Source organism: Bos indicus, chromosome 10, assembly GCF_029378745.1.
Source record: "Bos indicus isolate NIAB-ARS_2022 breed Sahiwal x Tharparkar chromosome 10, NIAB-ARS_B.indTharparkar_mat_pri_1.0, whole genome shotgun sequence".
NCBI lineage: Eukaryota > Metazoa > Chordata > Mammalia > Artiodactyla > Bovidae > Bos > Bos indicus.
The window spans coordinates 60,492,865-60,511,064 of NC_091769.1; the positions used below are offsets into that span (position 1 = coordinate 60,492,865).

The window sequence follows — 18,200 nt, forward strand, 5'->3', positions numbered from 1 at the left end:
CTGTTACAAATAAACATTATGTGCCAGATTGACTGGCACATTTCTACCTTCTACAACAGAATTCCACCTACCTTATTCCTAAGGAATGGATCCAACATGAAGCTACCTTGACCCACAACAGTCGGTACTTTGAGGATCTTACAAAAACTGACCCATATGATTCAGGCAATGTTCAAATGTCAAGTTATCTGGCAGTGACAACAGTGGAGAGTAAGTAAGAGCAATGAATCTTCTCTATCCACAACAAAAGGTTAGAACACTTCTAGTGCTTTCTTTGGCTTTCCTATAACATACATTCCAGCTTTCTAAGAACCTCAACCTCTCTACTAGATTATAGTGACTATGTTTGGGGACATGTATGCTTTTAGTCAGTTCAGTCGCTCAGTCATGTCTGACTCTTTGTGACCCCATGAACTGTAGCACTCCAGGCCTCCCTGTCCATCACCAGCTCCTGGAGTTCACCCAAACTCATGTCCATTGAGTCGGTGATGCTATCCAAAGATCTCATCCTCTGTTCCCTTCTCTTCCTGCCCTCAATCTTTCTCAGCATCAGGGTCTTTTCAAATGAGTCAGCTCTTCAAATCACGTGGCCAAATAATTGGAGTTGCAGCTTCAACATCAGTCTTTCCAATGAACACCCAGGACTGATGTCATTTAGGGTGGACTGGTTGGATCTCCTTGCAGTCCAAGGGACTCTCAAGAGTCTTCTCCAACACCACAGTTCAAAAGCATCCATTCTTTGCACTCAGCTTTCTTTATAATCCAACTCTCAAATCCATACATGACAACTAGAAAAACCATAGCCTTGACTAGATGGACCTTTGTTGACAAAGTAATGTCTCTGCTTTTTAATATGCTGTCCAAGTTGGTCATAACTTTCCTTCCAAGGAGTAAGTGTCTTTTAATTTCATGGCTGCAATCACCATCTACAGTGATTTTGGAGCCCCCAAAAATAAAGTCAGCCACTGTTTCCAATGTGTCCCCATCTATTTGCCATGAAGTAATGGGACCAGATGCTATGATCTTAGTTTTCTGAATGTTGAGTTTTAAGCCAACTTTTTCACCCTCCTCTTTCACATTCATCAAGAGGCTCTTTAGTTATTCTTCACTTTCCGCCATAAGGGTGGTGTCATATGCATATCTGAGGTTATTGATATTTCTCCCAGCAATCTTGATTCCACCTTGTGCTTCTTCCAGCCCAGCGTTTCCCAAGATTTACTCTGCATATAACTTAAATAAGCAGGATGACAATATACAGCCTTGACATACTCCTTTTCCTATTTAGAACCAGTCTGCTGTTCCACGTCCAGTTCTAACTGTTGCTTCCTGACCTGCATACAGGTTTCTCAGGAGGCAGGTCAGTTGGTCTGGTATTCCCATCTCTTTCAGAATTTTTCAGTTTATTGTGAGCCACACAGTCAAAGGCTTTGGCATAGTCAATAAAGCAGAAGTAGACATTTTTCTGGAACTCTCTTGCTTTTTCGATGATCCAGTGGATGTTGGCAACTTGATCTCTGGTTCCTCTGCCTTTTCTAAAACCAGCTTGAACATCTGGAAGTTCATGTTTCATGTACTGCTGAAGCCTGGCTTGGAGAATTTTGAACATCACTTTACTAGTGTGTGAGATGAGTGCAATTGTGTGGTAGTTTGAGCATTTTTTGACATTGCCTTTCTTTGGGATTGGAATGAAAACTGACCTTTTCCAGTCCTGTGGCCACTGCTGTTTTCTCCAAATTTGCAGGCATGTTGAGTACAACACTTTAACAGCATCATCTTTTAGGATGAGTGATCACACCACCGTGATTATCTGGGTCATGAAGATCTTTTTTGTACAATTCTTCTGTGTATTCTTGCCACCTCCTCTTAATATCTGCTTCTATTAGGTCCATACCATTTCTGTCCTTTATCGAGCCCATCTTTGAATGAAATGTTCCCTTGGTATCTCTAATTTTCTTGAAGAGATCTCTAGTCTTTCCCATTCTATTGTTTTCCTCTATTTGCATGATCGCTAAGAAAGGCTTTCTTATCTCTCCTTGCTATTCTTTGGAACTCTGCATTCAGATGCTTATATCTTTCCTTTTCTCCTTTGCTTTTCACTTCTCTTCTTTTCACAGCTATTTGTAAGGCCTCCTCAGACAGCCACTTTGCCTTTTTGCATTTCTTTTCTTAGGGATGGTCTTGATCCCTGCCTCCTGTACAATGTCACGAACCTCTGTCCATAGTTCATCAGGCACTCTGTCTATCAGATCTAGTCCCTTAAATCTATTTCTCACTTCCACTGTATAATCATAAGGGATTTGATTTAGGTCATACCTGAATGGTCTAGTGGTTTTCCCTAATTTCTTCAATTTAAATCTGAATTTGGCAATAAGGAGTTCATGATCTGAGTGCCAGTCAGCTCCCGGTCTTGTTTTTGCTGACTGTATAGAGCTTCTCCATCTTTGGCTGCAAAGAATATAATCAATCTGATTTCAGTGTTGGCCATCTGGTGATTTCCATGTGTAGAGTCTTCTCTTGTGTTGTTGGAAGAGGGTGATGACCAGTGTGTTCTCTTGGCATCACTCTGTTAGCCTTTGCCCTGCTTCATTCTGTAATCCAAGGCCAAATTTGCCTGTTACTCTAGGTATTTCTTGACTTTCTACTTTTGCATTCCAGTCCTCTATAATGAAAAGCTGCAGCTTTCATGGAGCGGTGGCAGAGTGGCACAGGAGCTGAGAGGAGATATGTGGATTTAATGTTAGCTTAAATCTCAACATTCTAAAAACTAAGATCATGGCATCCAGTCCCATCACTTCATAGAAATAGATAGGGAAAAAATGGAAACAGTGACAACTCTCTTCTCTTGGGCTCCAAAATCACTGCAGATGGTGACTGCAGTCATGAAATTAAAAGACGCTTGCTCCTTGGAAGAAAAGCTATGACAATCCTAGACAGCATATTAAAAAGTAGAGACATTATTTTGCTGACAAAGGTCCATCTAGTCAAAGCTATGGTTTTTCCAGTAGTCAACAATGGATATGAGAGTTGAACCATAAAAACGGCTGAGAACCAAAGAATTGATGCTTTCGAACTGTAGTGTTGAAGAAGCCTCTTGAGAGTCCCTTGGACTGCAAGGAGATCAAACCAGTCAATCCTAAAGGGAATCACTCCTGAATATTCATTGACAGGACTGATGCTGAAGTTGAAGCTCAGCATCTACTTTGGCCACCTGATACGAAGAGCCAGTTTACTGGAAAAGACCCTTATGCTGGGAAAGATTGAAGGCCACAGGAGAAGGGCACAACAGAGGATGAGATGGTTGGATGGAATCACCAACTCAATGGACACAAGTTTGAGCAAACTTCCGGGAGATGGTGAAGGACAGGGAAGCCTGGCATGCTACAGTCCATGGGGGTGTCAAAGAGTTAGACACAACTGAGTGACTGAAGAACAACAACAACGCTGTGTCTCCTCAAAAATTCTAATATAATACATAGGTTCTACTCAGTTAACAAATACAGAACTTATCAACATTTTATACATAAAAATAGGATGTGTGATACTTTGTGGGGACACTTTCTGGAATTTACTCGTATTGATACAGACAATATTCTCCTTTGATTATTGAGAACCAATTATGATAATGGTCTTAAATGCATACATTAAAAAACAATACAGTTCTATGGTGAATAATAGATGGGTAAATAGGTGATAGAAGTGTTAAGATAATAGGTTACAGGAAGAAGAATGGGGGGAAAAAATGGTTTAATTAATTTATTTATTGGTTTATTTGCTGTGCTGCATGGCATGTGGGATCACAGTTCCCTGACTGGGAGTGGAACCCGCACCTCCTGCGTTGGAAGTGTGGAATCATAACCACTAGACTGCTGGGGAAGCAGAGTTTGCAAAGATTTTTGTAATACGTATTTTATGGTTATATTTTTTATACATAAACACTTATGCTTATTATCATCTTTGTTATAAATAATGATCTTTTAAATTTTTATTTTGCCTGATATTATATTACTGTTTATGTTTTATTTGAGTTATCATTTGCTAGTTCAACCTATCTACCCTTACTTTTCAAATTTTTAGAACTAGATTTGGAGTCAGTTACTAAGGCATAAAAAGTTTGGCACATGGCATAACTGGGGGTAGCAGACACCTCAGTACAGATATCCAGAGTCTGACTGGGAGGAAATGCATTTCCCGTCACTCCTTTCCTTTTCCTCAGTCACTGACCAGTCACAGTTACAGGCTATCATTTTTACTCTTTTGTGTTGGAGCTTTTAATTCATTTCTACAGTGAAATGGTGCAGAGTGGAAAATGAAAGATGGTGAGTTTAACCTGAGTAGGTAAACAAAGAGGTCTTAATTAGGGGGACAAGGGTGGAGAAGTTATTCATCTGCTGAAGGCAGTGGGCAGCACTTCAGAAACGCTGTGATCTTGAGAAGTGAGAGGAATAAGAGTGTCTCCTTCACAACAATTTCTGAGCCAGCCCTGCATCTGCTCAAATACTGTGGGCTCTGGTTCTGTGAAGAGACACCAGAAATGTGGAGTCATGAGATAGGTGCAGACCCGGAAGAAGCCAGAATGTCTACCTACCATGTCTCCTACAAAAACCTCCCTTCTCCTTTTGGCCCTAGAGACAGATAGAGGATGTCTCTCAGTGCATTGGCAATTAGGATGTGCATTACAAGTACAAGAGTTAATATTTTAATGTCCAAACGGGTACAAGGGTACAGGAGGGAAGAAGGGTCAGTTATAGTACTCACTACTGCTCTCCGGTCTGGTGGAAGTCTCTGGAAGTGCTCAGGAGGATTTTCAGGCACATGGTGATAATAAAAAGCAGACAAAAAACTTTAGTTGGCTTTATTATTTTTGAAAACTCTCTACAGATAATGCATCCTCTTGTTGCCTGCATCTAGGGCAGATTGCATACACAGCTCCCCCAGTGGGAAGCCACTGCTGGATTTTCACATAGACCTCAAAAATCTCAGCAGGGATATCCCATAAAGTTCTACCATCCTCTTTTACCAAAACGTCCTTTTACAGACTTGCCAGTTTTGTCTGTTATTTGAGGAGAGCTGAGATAGCTCACATCCTCCTGTCTACAGGAGATTACAGTGAGGGATGGATATTGTTTCCTAGGTATAAAGTTAGGTAAGATTAGTCATGGAAAAGAGCTTAACCAAGAAAGTTTTGATCAAGATCAGATCAGATCAGTCCCTCAGTCATGTCCGACTCTTTGTGATCCCATGAATCACAGCACGCCAAGCCTCCCTGTCCATCACCAACTCCTGGAGTTCACTCAGACTCACATTCATAGAGTCAGTGATGCCATACAGCCATCTCATCCTCTGTCGTCCCCTTCTCCTCTTGCCCCCAATCCCTCCCAGCATCAGAGTCTTTTCCAATGAGTCAACTCTTCGCATGAGGTGGCCAAAGTACTGGAGTTTCAGCTTTAGCATCATTCCTTCCAAAGAAATCCCAGGGCTGATCTCCTTCAGAATGGACTGGTTGGATCTCCTTGCAGTCCAAGGGACTCTCAAGAGTCTTCTCCAACACCACAGTTCAAAAGCATCAATTCCTCGGTGCTCAGCCTTCTTCACAGTCCAACTCTCACATCCACACGTGACCACAGGAAAAACCATAGCCTTGATCAACAGGGTCCAAATGAGGCTTTCCCTCAATAATCATAGCAATTTCTTGATTTGATATCGAAGAGAGAACTGAACATAGTGATTTGCTGTCTTTGATGCATCATATTGACATGTATGAAGTGGAAATTCTATTACACTGACTTTCTCTATTATCTTAAACAAATTATTAACATAGTATGTGCCCCAGGCTCCCCCTTTTTAATGATGGGTTGATAATATCTGCCCTATATTTCTTATAAAGTTGTTCAGTAATAAATATGAAGATGACCCAAGAGGATCTGGATAGTGTGGCAACAAGAGTTGGATAGAACCTTTCCTGCCTATTACTGACTAAGAAACAGTCCTCTTCATCTGGACTTCTGGGCCTCCTATTCCAAAAGTAAACAAATGATCTCTTACTAAAAGGTATCATCAACTGAAAAAGATACACAATCTAAAATCTGGTGATTGTATTTTATTTGGCAGACTTCCTGAGGACTTAAGCTCAGATAGCTCTGAGGGACTGCTCTGAAGAGGAAGGGAGGAGCCAGGATATACAGGGGTGTTTGCAACAAAGATCAAGTAGTTGGAACAATAAAAGATTACTGTTAATTAAAGAAAACTAGACATCTCAAGCTAATGTTTAGCATGCTTTTCTCTGTATGGGAAGCTGCAAGAGCCTGGGCCCACTGAAATCATTCCTAGGATACGCACCTTAACTATACAAGGGTCAGTATCATGTTCTTTTCCATCCTGAATCCCCTCAGGGTACACTGCTGGAGGTGGTTGCCGTGGCTGAGGGCTTGATGGCTTCAACATCCTTAAACAATATGGCAGGCGACCTTCTCCATCCTTAGTATATCCCACACACTCCTATTGGGTATACTCACTGTTGTTGTTGTTCAGTCACTAAATTGTGTCTGACTCCTTGCGACTCCATGAACTGTAGCACATCAGGCTTCCCTGTCCTTCACTATCTCCTGGAGTTGTCTCAAACTGATGTCTATTGAGTCAGTGATGCCATCCAATCATCTTATCCTCTGTTTCCCCCTTCTCCTCCTGCCTTTCCCAGCATAAGGGTCTTTTCCAGTAAACTGGCCCTTCGTATCAGGTGGCCAAAGTAGATGCTGAGCTTCAACTTCAGCATCAGTCCTTCCAATGAATATTCAGGGTTGATTTCCTTTAGGAATGACTGGCCTGATCTCCTTGATGTCCAAGGGACTCACTGTATATTATTATATAGATCTGGATTTACTGGTCTTTATTTTCTTTTGGCTAAGTATTACATTTTGAACCAACACAGGCCTAATACCTTTCTTATCATTACTATTTTTTGAAATAAGGCATCCCTAGTGACTCAGTTGGTAAAGAATCTGCCTGCAAAGCAGAAGACCTGGGTTTGATTCCTTGGTCAGGAAGATCCCCTGGAGAAGGAAATGGCAACCCACTCCAGTACTCTCACCTGGAGAATTCCATGGACAGAGGAACCAGGCAGGGTACAGTCCATGGGATACAAAGAGTCAGACATGACTGTGCAACTCACTTTTACCTTCAACTGGAGAAGGGAATGGCAACCCACTCCAGTATTCTTGCCTGGAAAATCCCATAGACAGAGGGCCTGGCAAGCTATAGTCTAGGGGGCCAAAAAGAGTTGGACACAACTGAGTGACTGAGCATGCACACACGCACAGAAAAGTATATAAATCATAAGGGTATAGATCAATTATGTTTCACTAGTTAAGAACAGCCATGTAATCAGGCACCTAGATCAAGCAACAGAGCATGAGCAGCACCCCCAGAAGTCTTCCCCATGTCTCCTTCCAGTTACCGCCAACCCTTCCTCCTAAGGGTAACCACTATCCTGACTAACAGTCATAAATTAGTTTTCCTGGTGGCTCTTTAACAGAAGACATGCCACTTTCATGTAGTTGCTAATAGCTTCCTCGCTTTTGCTATTTGAGCTTCTATAATTTAATAAAGGACACAGGAGAGCTGCAGAGAGTACAAGGTAAATGTATAAGATAGCACTGGAAACTATCTTCTCCATGAAGTATTGTCAGTTAAGACCAGTGTGTCACTTCTAGCAGGCAAGTGATCTTGTCAAACTTTTGGGAAAGGAAAGCTTAATGAAGTTGGAACCATTGTGCTTCTTTTGTCTCAGATAAATTGCAAAATACCATTTATAGAAATTTTTAAAGAAAACGAAAGCATTTCTCTGTGGCTTAACTTGATACTTGTCCAAACTTGGAAGAATTAGAGATGTACAGTATAATATAACACTGTCATCTTAGTTTTTCTCAAGCCCTTTTACCGCAATGTCCCCCACAGTACAAACAGAATCCAAATGCCAGACCTTGTCCAGATCACCCATGTACTTCCTGGGTGAGGAGGAGAGAGCTGGGGACAGTGGATGGGGGGAAGGGGAGGAACCAGGGACTCTGTGCCAACTGCCTCAGAGCAGGAAACCTAGTTCCCTTTCCTTTCTCCCCCATATCAAATTCTCAACTGCATTCCACTGTCTGACGGGGCTGGCCACAGCTGTGGTTGTTTCCAAAATGAAGATGGAATCTAGCCACAGTTGGATTTATTATTCTCTAGAACTGCTGTTCCTCTGGGCATTATTTTTAGAAGTATCACATTGCATAGGGGCTTAATTTTTCTAACTGACTTTTGGAAAATTTTGCAAATCCTTTTTCCCTTAAATATAAAAAATTGATGTAAGAGGATTCTGTTCAATATATTTTTCCTTTGGGATATCCTTATCCCAATGGAAAAACAGAACATGATTGCTTGACCCAGCTATCTGCCTAAAATAATGTTGTTCGATTTTTTTTCTTCCCAGAGTAGATAAATTATAATAGCACAACACAGCTGCATATTTGAACATAAGTCTACATAGTGAGAGGCTGTACAGTGACTTCTTATTACAGTTCTATTTGATTGAGATCAACCAACATTCTCTAAGAGCTTATGGTGTACCAGGCAGTGATAACAGATGACAAAATGACAAGTAAGACTTTGCCGTGCCCACAGGAACTCACAGATCAGTGACACAACAAATGCAGAACCAATAATTACCATACAACAATTACTTGTTATAATGAAAGTACTACACATAATGTTTTGCATAAGAAGAATTATTAACTCTTACAGAATTTATGGTCTGGGAGGAAGTCACAGAAGAGGTGTTACAGCAAAGACAAGAACCAGACATTTCAAGGAAAAGGAATAAAAATTTTAAAGGCACAGAGGCACGGCATAGCCTAGTATTCTTCAGAAACTCAAAGGTGATGAAGACTAAGTATATGCTAAAGGGTGGCAGTTGGTGAGAATGAAGTAGAGTTGAGATCAGATCGTGGAGGGACTTTATCTTCTAAACAGTTTTACCTAGAGCCAGTATAGTTATATTTGCAGTTTAAGGACTGATTCTTGCATGAAAGAGCCTCAATTAAGAAATAATCTTGATCTCAGGCTTAAAATATGCCAAGCCTTTAGTCTCATGCACACGCTCATTCTCACCCTGGCCCCTTCTCTTGCTCATTCCCTTTCTTCAATTTTTATTACTGCCTTTCTTTCCTCATACCCCTATAACCCTTCCCCATGTTTTACTTAACACTGTAAAATCTTAGGGAAAAATCCTTAAAAATATCCTGCATCATCCCGTGGCCAATATGCCCAAGATCCAAAAACAACTTAGAAAATAAAGAGATATACTATGTCCTGTTAATGTATTATAAGTACATTAGGGGACGTAGCCATTAAAATATAGACTTGCCTGGTAGCCTATCTGCTGGCTTTGTCTAAATGATTGCAGACTTGGTAACAGAGCCAGATATGGTTTCACCACCATAACAAACAGCAAAGAAGAAAGTTTCCCATTACTAGTGACTCGCTGGTATGCCTACCCTGCCCCAAAGTGTTTGCTGGGCCTTTTGCCCTTGGTCAACCATCTCTTCCTGTGACTGGCTGTCCTCATGGACTATGACCCAGGTGATTGCTCTGCGCACATCTGTATGGACCAGCTGCCATCTTTGTGTCCCGCTGCTACCTGGAAGTCATGAGTTTATAGGAGGAAAGGGAGGAGACCATCTATAGTGGCGGAGCCTGCTCTGTCTCTAGGTATACAGTCTGACCAGTTAGGGTGAACAAGACTTTGAAGAAAATGAGAAGACTGCCAAAGGATCCTCAGATGACTAGGTATAGATGGATCTGGTGGGTAAAAATGATTTGCAATTTCAGTATAAGGAGTGAGTATATGAATCTCAGGAGAGAGAAACATGAGTGTTGTTTTTTTTAATCTAAAATTATTATTTAAAATTTTATTTAAGTCAAAAAGTTAATTTATTTACAAAATATAAATGTAGTAGGAGGAGGTTTGGGATATTTGTATTTGTGAAAATAAAAATATGCAACATGGATAGAAATACAAAAACTCTCAACAAATTATTAGCAAATCAACCTAGCAATATATAAATATTAATAGCATGAGTCTATATCAGGAAAGCTATGGTTTTTCCAGTGGTCATGTATGGATGTGAGAGTTGGACTGTGAAGAGAGCTAAGTGCCGAAGAATTGATGCTTTTGAACTGTGGTGTTAGAGAACACTCTTGCGAGTCCCTTGGACTGCAAGGAGATCCAACCAGTCCATTCTGAAGGAGATCAGCCCTGGGATTTCTTTGGAAGGAATGATGCTAAAGCTGAAACTCTAGTGCTTTGGCCACCTCATGCGAAGACTTGATTCACTGGAAAAGACTCTGATGCTGGGAGGGATTGAGGGTAGGAGGAGAAGGGGACGACAGAGGATGAGATGGCTGGATGGCATCACTGACTCAATGGACGTGAGTCTCAGTGGACTCTGGGAGTTGGTGATGGACAGGGAGGCCTGGCGTGCTTCGAGTCATGGGGTTGCAAAGAGTCAGACACGATTGAGCGACTGAACTGAACTGATACCAAGAAATTCATTTTACAGCATGACCCAATATACACATAGATAAACATAAATTTCATAAACCATGTTAGCACCAAGTATGATGAGCTTATTATTTCTACTTTATTTGATTCCATTTTATTTCATTTTTAGTATCAATTACATTCCATATGATCCATTAATGGATTGAGATCTGAAATTTGAAAAATATTAGTTTATCCAATACCCATCCCCTTCCTCCTTACGTCTTTGCTTAAAACATCATTCAGAAGTGACTTCAGATAATATATCCCTTTAATGAAGTCAATCCAGCTTAAATGCAAATACTGATTGGGCTGCCCATGCCAATCAGTTCAGGGTGTGGATATATTATAGTTCTGACAAATGTAAGGAGATATTACCTCTCGGTTTCTTTGCTTAAAAGGGCACGGAGTCCCATTCATAAGGGTTCCACTCTCACAACCTAATCACCTTCTGCTGCTGTTGTGTCGCTTCAGTCGTGTCCAACTCTGTGCGACCCCATAGACGGCAGCCCACCAGGCTCCCCTGTCCCTGGGATTCTCCAGGCAAGAACACTGGAGTGGGTTGCCATTTCCTTCTCCAATGCATGAAAGTGAAAAGTGAAAGTGAAGTCGCTCAGTCGTGTCCGACTCTTAGCGACTCCATGGATTGCAGCCTACCAGGCTCCTCCGTCCATGGGATTTTCCAGGCAAGAGTACTGGAATGGGGTGCCATTACCTTCTCTGAATCACCTTCTAGAGGCCCCCAGTTCTAACACCATCACATTGGGGGTTAGGATTTCAGCACATGAGTTTGAGGAGAGCTGGGGATAGGGACAGAAACAATCAATCCATTGCACCTGGGGATAAAATTCTTAATATAGGTAGACACAAAAGGCAGCAACTTTTTAATCCAAGTACACTGCCCCTAAAAGACTAATTGGTTATTATTTAATTACAGTCAGTTGTCTAATAACCCATAATTAAAATCTTTCTTATAAAATGGTATACAAACTATGCTATGTGTTTTAGGGAACTGAAATTTGAAATAGAAAATATTTCTTATTATTTCTAATATATGGTTATAAAAAGGTGTTTGTCAGCAATTTGCAAACTCACTTCAACAAGCCATATGCTACTGATTATTTTTAAAGTGCACAGTAAATGTAATGACCTAATGTTAGCAACCTTGAGAGGAAAAGCAATGATTAGCAAACCTTCATTTTTCTTGTTTAGAATCAAGGCTCTCAAGTATAACTACTTTCACATACAACAGAATCATTGACTAGGCACTGAAAAAAATTCAGTCAACTATCTGCTTGCTTAATATAGAGTTATGTGGTATCCAGTTAAACCATTTTCTATAGTTAACTTCAAGTGATGTTACACAGGTTTGCTACTGTGGCTATATTCAGATGGTAGCTATAGACAAGGGAGAAAATTCAAGAAAGTGTCTCTCACTTGTCTGGGGCTTTGGTAGTATTGATTAGGGTATTTCAGTTATTCCCTGTGTAGCCTTTCTTTCCATGTAGTGCCTCCAAAGATCTGCAGCATCTCTAGAAGGCTAGCTTGGGCTTCTCAAGATACCATGTTCCAGCTTTAAATATCTTGGTACATTGATTTCATTTAAGAAATAAAATTAATTTACTTTTGGAAAAGCTTCTTAATTCCCATTGTGAAAATAAACTGAGGTGTTCAGACTTAAATCTGGAAAATATTTTTAACTTTACAAAAGTATTTTCCAAAAGCAACAAAGACTTCTGTTGTTTCAAATGTTCTCAGGGAAATGTATCATGAAAGGAAAAAAAAAAAGAATTTCCCACCCCTAAGATTATAAAACATTAGGCTACTTGGTTCACCGTGTTTTCCTTCCCTCTTTCCTACCTTCCTTCCTAAATAAGAATTTATTAGGTGTTATTAAAATTTTCTCTAGAGTTTCCTAAAATGTTTGTACAATGTTTACTTGAGAAATTGAAGGAAAAAAGGGTTTTACAATAGCAAACATTTAACAACGTATCTCTGTGGAACAAATCCTCTAAAATGAGTGATAAAAAAACTAGGAAATCTTCTCTGAAAATAGAAGAAATCTAGACTCTAAAAAATTCCATTATCTTTCCAATCCATTAGACTTTAAAAAAAGCCCTGAAAGTAACAAAGCAATTTTTTCTTAAGATTCAAGGTAGCTATAAAATTTCAAAGTATGTAATCAATTAAAGAAAAAGGAGTCATCAATAATTAGAAGATTTGAGTCTATTTGCAGCAGTGTCAAGGATGGCAACCCACTCCAGTGTTCTTGCCTGGAGAATCCCAGGGACAGGGGAGCCTAGTGGGCTGCTGTCTATGGGGTCACACAGAGTCGGACACGACTGAAGGGACTTAGCAGCAGCAAGGATATACATGTGTTGGAAGAAACCACTGCTCTTGATAATAAGATTGTAAACATTATCGTATTGGTATTCAAGAGTAAATAAGATATGCTTTCATACATATTTGAGTTGCTTTTTTGAATTCCCAGCAGAGAACCAGTTGGAATCAACACTTTCATATAGGACAAACATAATTTATTTCTTAAGCTAATAGTTAGCGTTCACTCTAAAAATTTAACCAGAACTTTCACTCACAGTGTCTGCTTTAGAAATTAACAGTTGTTTATTAAAGGTTCATGAGAGTGAAATTGTTAGTCTCTCAGTTGTGTCGGACTCTTTGCGACCCCATGGACTGTAGCCAGCCAGGCTCCTCTGTCCATGGAATTCTCCAGGCAAGAATACTGGAGTAGGTTGCCATTCCCTTCTCCAGGGGAGCTTCCCAGCCCAGGGATCGAACCCCGGGTCTCCACAGGCAGATTCTTTACTACCTGAGCCACCAGGGAAGTGTACCTGTTAAATGTTCATAGATGCTTCTTATGACTGTACTGTATTATAATAACATAAATATTTATAACACATTTAATAACAAAACATATTACCTCTAAGTTTAATGTATATTCAAGTTAAAAATGTAATATTAACTTTTCAAACCTTTTTATAATAAAAATATCTCATATTCCATATCTTCTTATAAACTTTTAGCACAACCAGAAGCCTGTGAAGTATTCTCTACCATTTTTTATTTCCAACTTTATCAGCTAGAAAAATATTTGCAACGTCATAAATGATCTCAAAGCAAAGACAAAGGCCAAAAGAACCAACAGTAAAGCATAGTCACAGGGTTAGAATAAATAAGAGGCTGTAAGACCTTTTCGGCTTCCCTGGTGGCTGAGACGGTAAAGAATCCACCTGCAATGCAGGAGACCAGGGTTCAATCTCTGGGTCGGGAAGATCACTTGGAGGAGGGAATGGATCACCACTCCAGTATTCTTGCCTGGAGAATCCCATGGACAGAGGAACCTGCTGGGCTCCTCAAAGTCCCTCAGTTCTCTACAGGTCTTTTTGTCCTAAGTCTTTCACTTAAGGTCTCCTCTATAAACAAAAAGACTGCTTTATCAATTATCTATTACTAGATAAAAAACCATCCCCAAATGTAGTGGCTTAAAAAATGATTTAAAAATCTATCATGTTTCTGTGAATTGGCTGGTCATTCTGCTTCAAATGGTGTCGGCTGGAACCACTCACATGGCTGCGTTGAGATGGTTGCTAAGCTGAACTAGCAGGTTCAAGACCTCCCTTATGTGTCTGAAGCCTTGAAAATGCAATTGACTGGGGCATCTCACTTCTTCCCCACATGGCCTCTTTCTCTAGGGATTCTCCACATGGTCCTTCTCTCCAGCAGGACAGCATGGAATCCTAATATAATGGCTCGGGAATCCAATGACATGAAAACAGAAACTGTCAGGACTTACTTTGTCCGTATTTTACGGGTCAAAGTAAGTTACAAGGCCAGCCTAGACTGAGGGGAAGGAAAATGAACTCCATTTCTTGAAGGAAAGAGTAGTTATGTCTGTAGACATAGGGAAAGAATTATTTAGGGGCCATCTTTGACAATTATCATTGTCCAACTTCTGGCTACAATTCTTGTCCCACCTAACGTGCAAAACTATACTTACCCGGTATCCTAAAAGTCTCACCCCATGACATCATTCATTCAAGTTCAGCATCTCATCATCTAAATCAGGTCCAGACGTGTCAAAAACAGTTCAGGTATTGTTCCTCAGGTGCAGCTATTTGAGATTGGCTTCTCTCAGTCCAGATTTCCTAGTATAGAAAAACCACACAGGGACTCCCCTTGTGATCCAATGGTTAAGACTCCACCTTCCAAAGCAGGGGTGCGGGCTGGATCCCTGGTCAGGGAATTAAGATCCCACATGCCACAAGATGTGACCTAAATAGATAAATATAACTCCTTAAAAATAAGAAAGAAAAAGAAAAGTCACACAAACACTTCAGTCTAGACGGGGCTCAGGGAAGTGGGAGACACAAAACTAAAATTGCTGTGAGGGTCCCTACACTGAGGGCACGGGATAGTGCTTGACTGTGGTTCTGTCCTTCCCTCTGCTGGTGATTTCCTAATCCATCCCTCGCCTTGCTTCTTGGCCCCTCCCTCTGGGATTCTGGCTCTGCCAGTCATTCTTCTTTTTTCCTAAGAAATGACAAGCACTGGGTTGGAAATATTTCCTCTAAATACTTCTTTTAAACTGAACAGTTCCTACTTTAGCTTATTTCTCTCTTCTTGTGCGTTATCATCAGAAGCTATAGAAAGTTAATTGGCACTTTCACCATAAAGTGCATTTTCTATCTTCTGTGCTATGGCAGGCAAAAGTATTTCCCAGTGTACTGTTACCATATAACTCAGGACCTACATTCTCCAGCATTTGATCATTTCCTTACTGCCTTTTCCCATCCTCTACTAAGAGTTTGTTCACTACTCTCCGAAGCTAATTGTCTTCTAACCACTTGTATTGTTTTTCTCCTGCTTGTGTAACACCAAATTTAGCAGTCTTAACCAACACAAACTTATCATTATACAGTTCTGTAGGCTGTTGTTGTTCAGTCACGAAGTCGTGTCTGACTCTTTGCGACCCCATGAACCACAGCATGCCAGGCTTCCCTGTCATTCACTCTCTTGGAGTTTGCTCAAACTTGAGTCGGTGATGGTTAGAAACACAACACTGATCTCACAGGAATAAAATCAATATGTTGGCTGAACTATATTCCTTTCTGGAGGCTCTAGAGAGGAATGTATTTCCTCGCCTCTTCCAGCTTCTAGAGGCTGCCCACATTCCTTGGCTTGTGGTTCCCCTTATCCATCTGCAAAGACAGTGGGCTGAGTCCTAATTTTGCATCACTCTGACTCCCTCTTATGTATCCCTCTCCCACTGTAAGGATCCTTGTGTTTATATTGGCCCACCAGGATAATCCAAAGTAAACACAAGTTCTTTAATCACATCTGCAAAGTCCCTTTTACCACATAAGGTAACATATTCATAGGTCTGGGGGTTAGGATGTGGCTATCAAGAGGTGGAGGAACTATATTTTACCACACTGACCTTTCAGCCTCCATTAACATTTTTCTTGCCACTCTCCAATACCTACCTGTTGCCTAGTCTTAAAGCCGGTACCCACGTTTCTACATTTTGTTATGATTATACACCATTCCAGATAATTGCTCATCTGTTGAAAGTGAAAGTGTTAGTCGCTCAGTTGTATCCTACGTTTTGCAACCTCACGGACTGTAGCCCACCAGGCTCCTTTTTCCATGGAATTCTCCAGGCCAAGAATACTGGAGTGGGATGCCATTTCCTTCTCATTTGTTGTGGAATAACAAATCACACCCTAAAATGCAGTGTTTTAAAATTAATAACTATTATTTACAATTCCTTGCAATTCTCTGTGTGACTGCTTATATGTTCTGCTCCCCATGTGTGCTGGGGTCACTTCTGCAGCTGCACACAGCTGATCTCACTCAGTCACCAGATGTGGGAAGGGCAGGACTTGAAACAAAGTGGCTCTCTGCACTTGAGCCAGACTCAAAAAGCTGACAGCTGACCTCATTCCTTGCAGCCAGGCAGCAAGTCCTTTCTTGAAAACGAATCTGGGTAGCATGTCTTTTTGCTATCAATCCACCACCTGCTCCATAAATGTCTATTACTCCATGTATGTTTAGGGAGCAGCTCCTATAAGACTGAAGGGGCCTCTTTTCCTCAGGAGAACTTAAAAGATAGAAGCTAGTGTGACAAACTACAATCCCTACTGTTGTAGTAAGACTGTGGAATACAATCAATACTCGTCATCTCCCTCCTCCACTATCAATTCCAGATTTCTCTCACCCTCCACTTCCATCTTGGCTACTGTTGTGGGCTTACCTGGTGTTGTGACCCAAACCCTCATTCCCCGAAGGGCCTGAGTTTCTGCCACCATGCAGTCCTCAGGATGAAGTTGTTATGCCTACTCATGCATGCTTGCTAAGTCACTTTAGTCGTGTTCAACTCTTTGTGACGCTATGGACTGTAGCCCACCAGGCTTCTCTGTCCATAGGATTCTCCAGGCAAGGACACTGGAATGGGTTGCCATTTCCTCCTCCAGAGGATCTTCCCAACCCAGGGATCAAACCTGCGTCTCTTATGTCTCCAGCATTAGTGTGTTCTTTACCATTAGTGCCACCTGGGAAGCCATGACAGTCACAATTTGTTAAGTGTGTCACTTGGGCTCCATACTCACTCCTTCCTACCTCATAGTAGGAGCTCCATCTCCCTCTGAGATAGGTAAGAAGATGACTCTTTTTCTTGCCTGCTGGTCCCTGGGAACAAGAAGCACAAAGTACTCAGATGGCATCTGCAGCTTATATTACAAAGGGGTTTTTGCTATATCTCTTAGAAAAATTGTGTCCCCTTTAAGGACAAAGACCTTCAGAGTTGTAAAGATAAGAAGCACAAGTGGCACCTTAAGGGTTATTAGAAGTGATTTTAAGGGATAAGGGACACTTCTGCTTCCACTCCTTGGCTTCCAGATCCATATTTTTTTTGTACTGAAGCAATAGTGCCATATAAACATCTTTGATCCAATAATATAATACATTCTGGAGTATGGCACCTCACTCTTAAAGAGTATTGCTTCTGAACTGGTATTCAGCCATAGCGTCAGCAGGTTGCTCCAAGGCTCTATTAGGCTGGCAGTTTCTGGGTGGTAAGATATGTGACATTATCAGTGGATACTGGTCTACTCCTGCACTTCCTTTTTAGAAAAATAGGTCCCCTAATTTGGTATGACATTATGTGAGATCCCATGCTAGTGAATCTAATAAACACTCAGATGCTGGTACTGACTGAGGCTCTGTAGGCAGGAAAAGCAACCTCGTATCTGGAATATGTGATTATCCAGTGACAAGAAACAGGTAGTCACTCCAGGTTGGAGGGGGCCCAACATAGCCAACTTGACACTTGGTCCCAAGGATCAGTGACATATTGGGGACTCAGCATTTCTTTCTATTGCTGGTAGGTTGGGCATTTGTCAGTAGGACTTAAATCAGCCTTGATCAGTTCATCCCACGTCCAGGCTTCACCCCTTCCCCAGTGGACACTCCATTCATGTGCTCAAGTGCCAGCACCAATTGGCCAATGACTGGGGCAGAATGGATGATGCCAACTGAGCAATTTATTCATGTCTTCTTTATTGTTTAGTGCCCCTTCAATAGTGGAGGCACTCTGGTGAGTGCTACA

General features: G+C 41.1%; 1 protein-coding gene across 1 annotated transcript in view; it reads right to left on the minus strand.

The window, feature by feature from the left end:
* The window catches only part of DTWD1 (DTW domain containing 1), a 92,843-nt gene that overhangs the window by 46,778 nt on the left and 27,865 nt on the right, over window positions 1-18,200 (minus strand). The window contains exon 5 of the transcript XR_011568902.1: window positions 4,756-17,281. The gene's annotated coding sequence lies outside the window, so the exon portion shown is untranslated. The remainder of the gene's footprint in view (window positions 1-4,755; window positions 17,282-18,200) is intronic.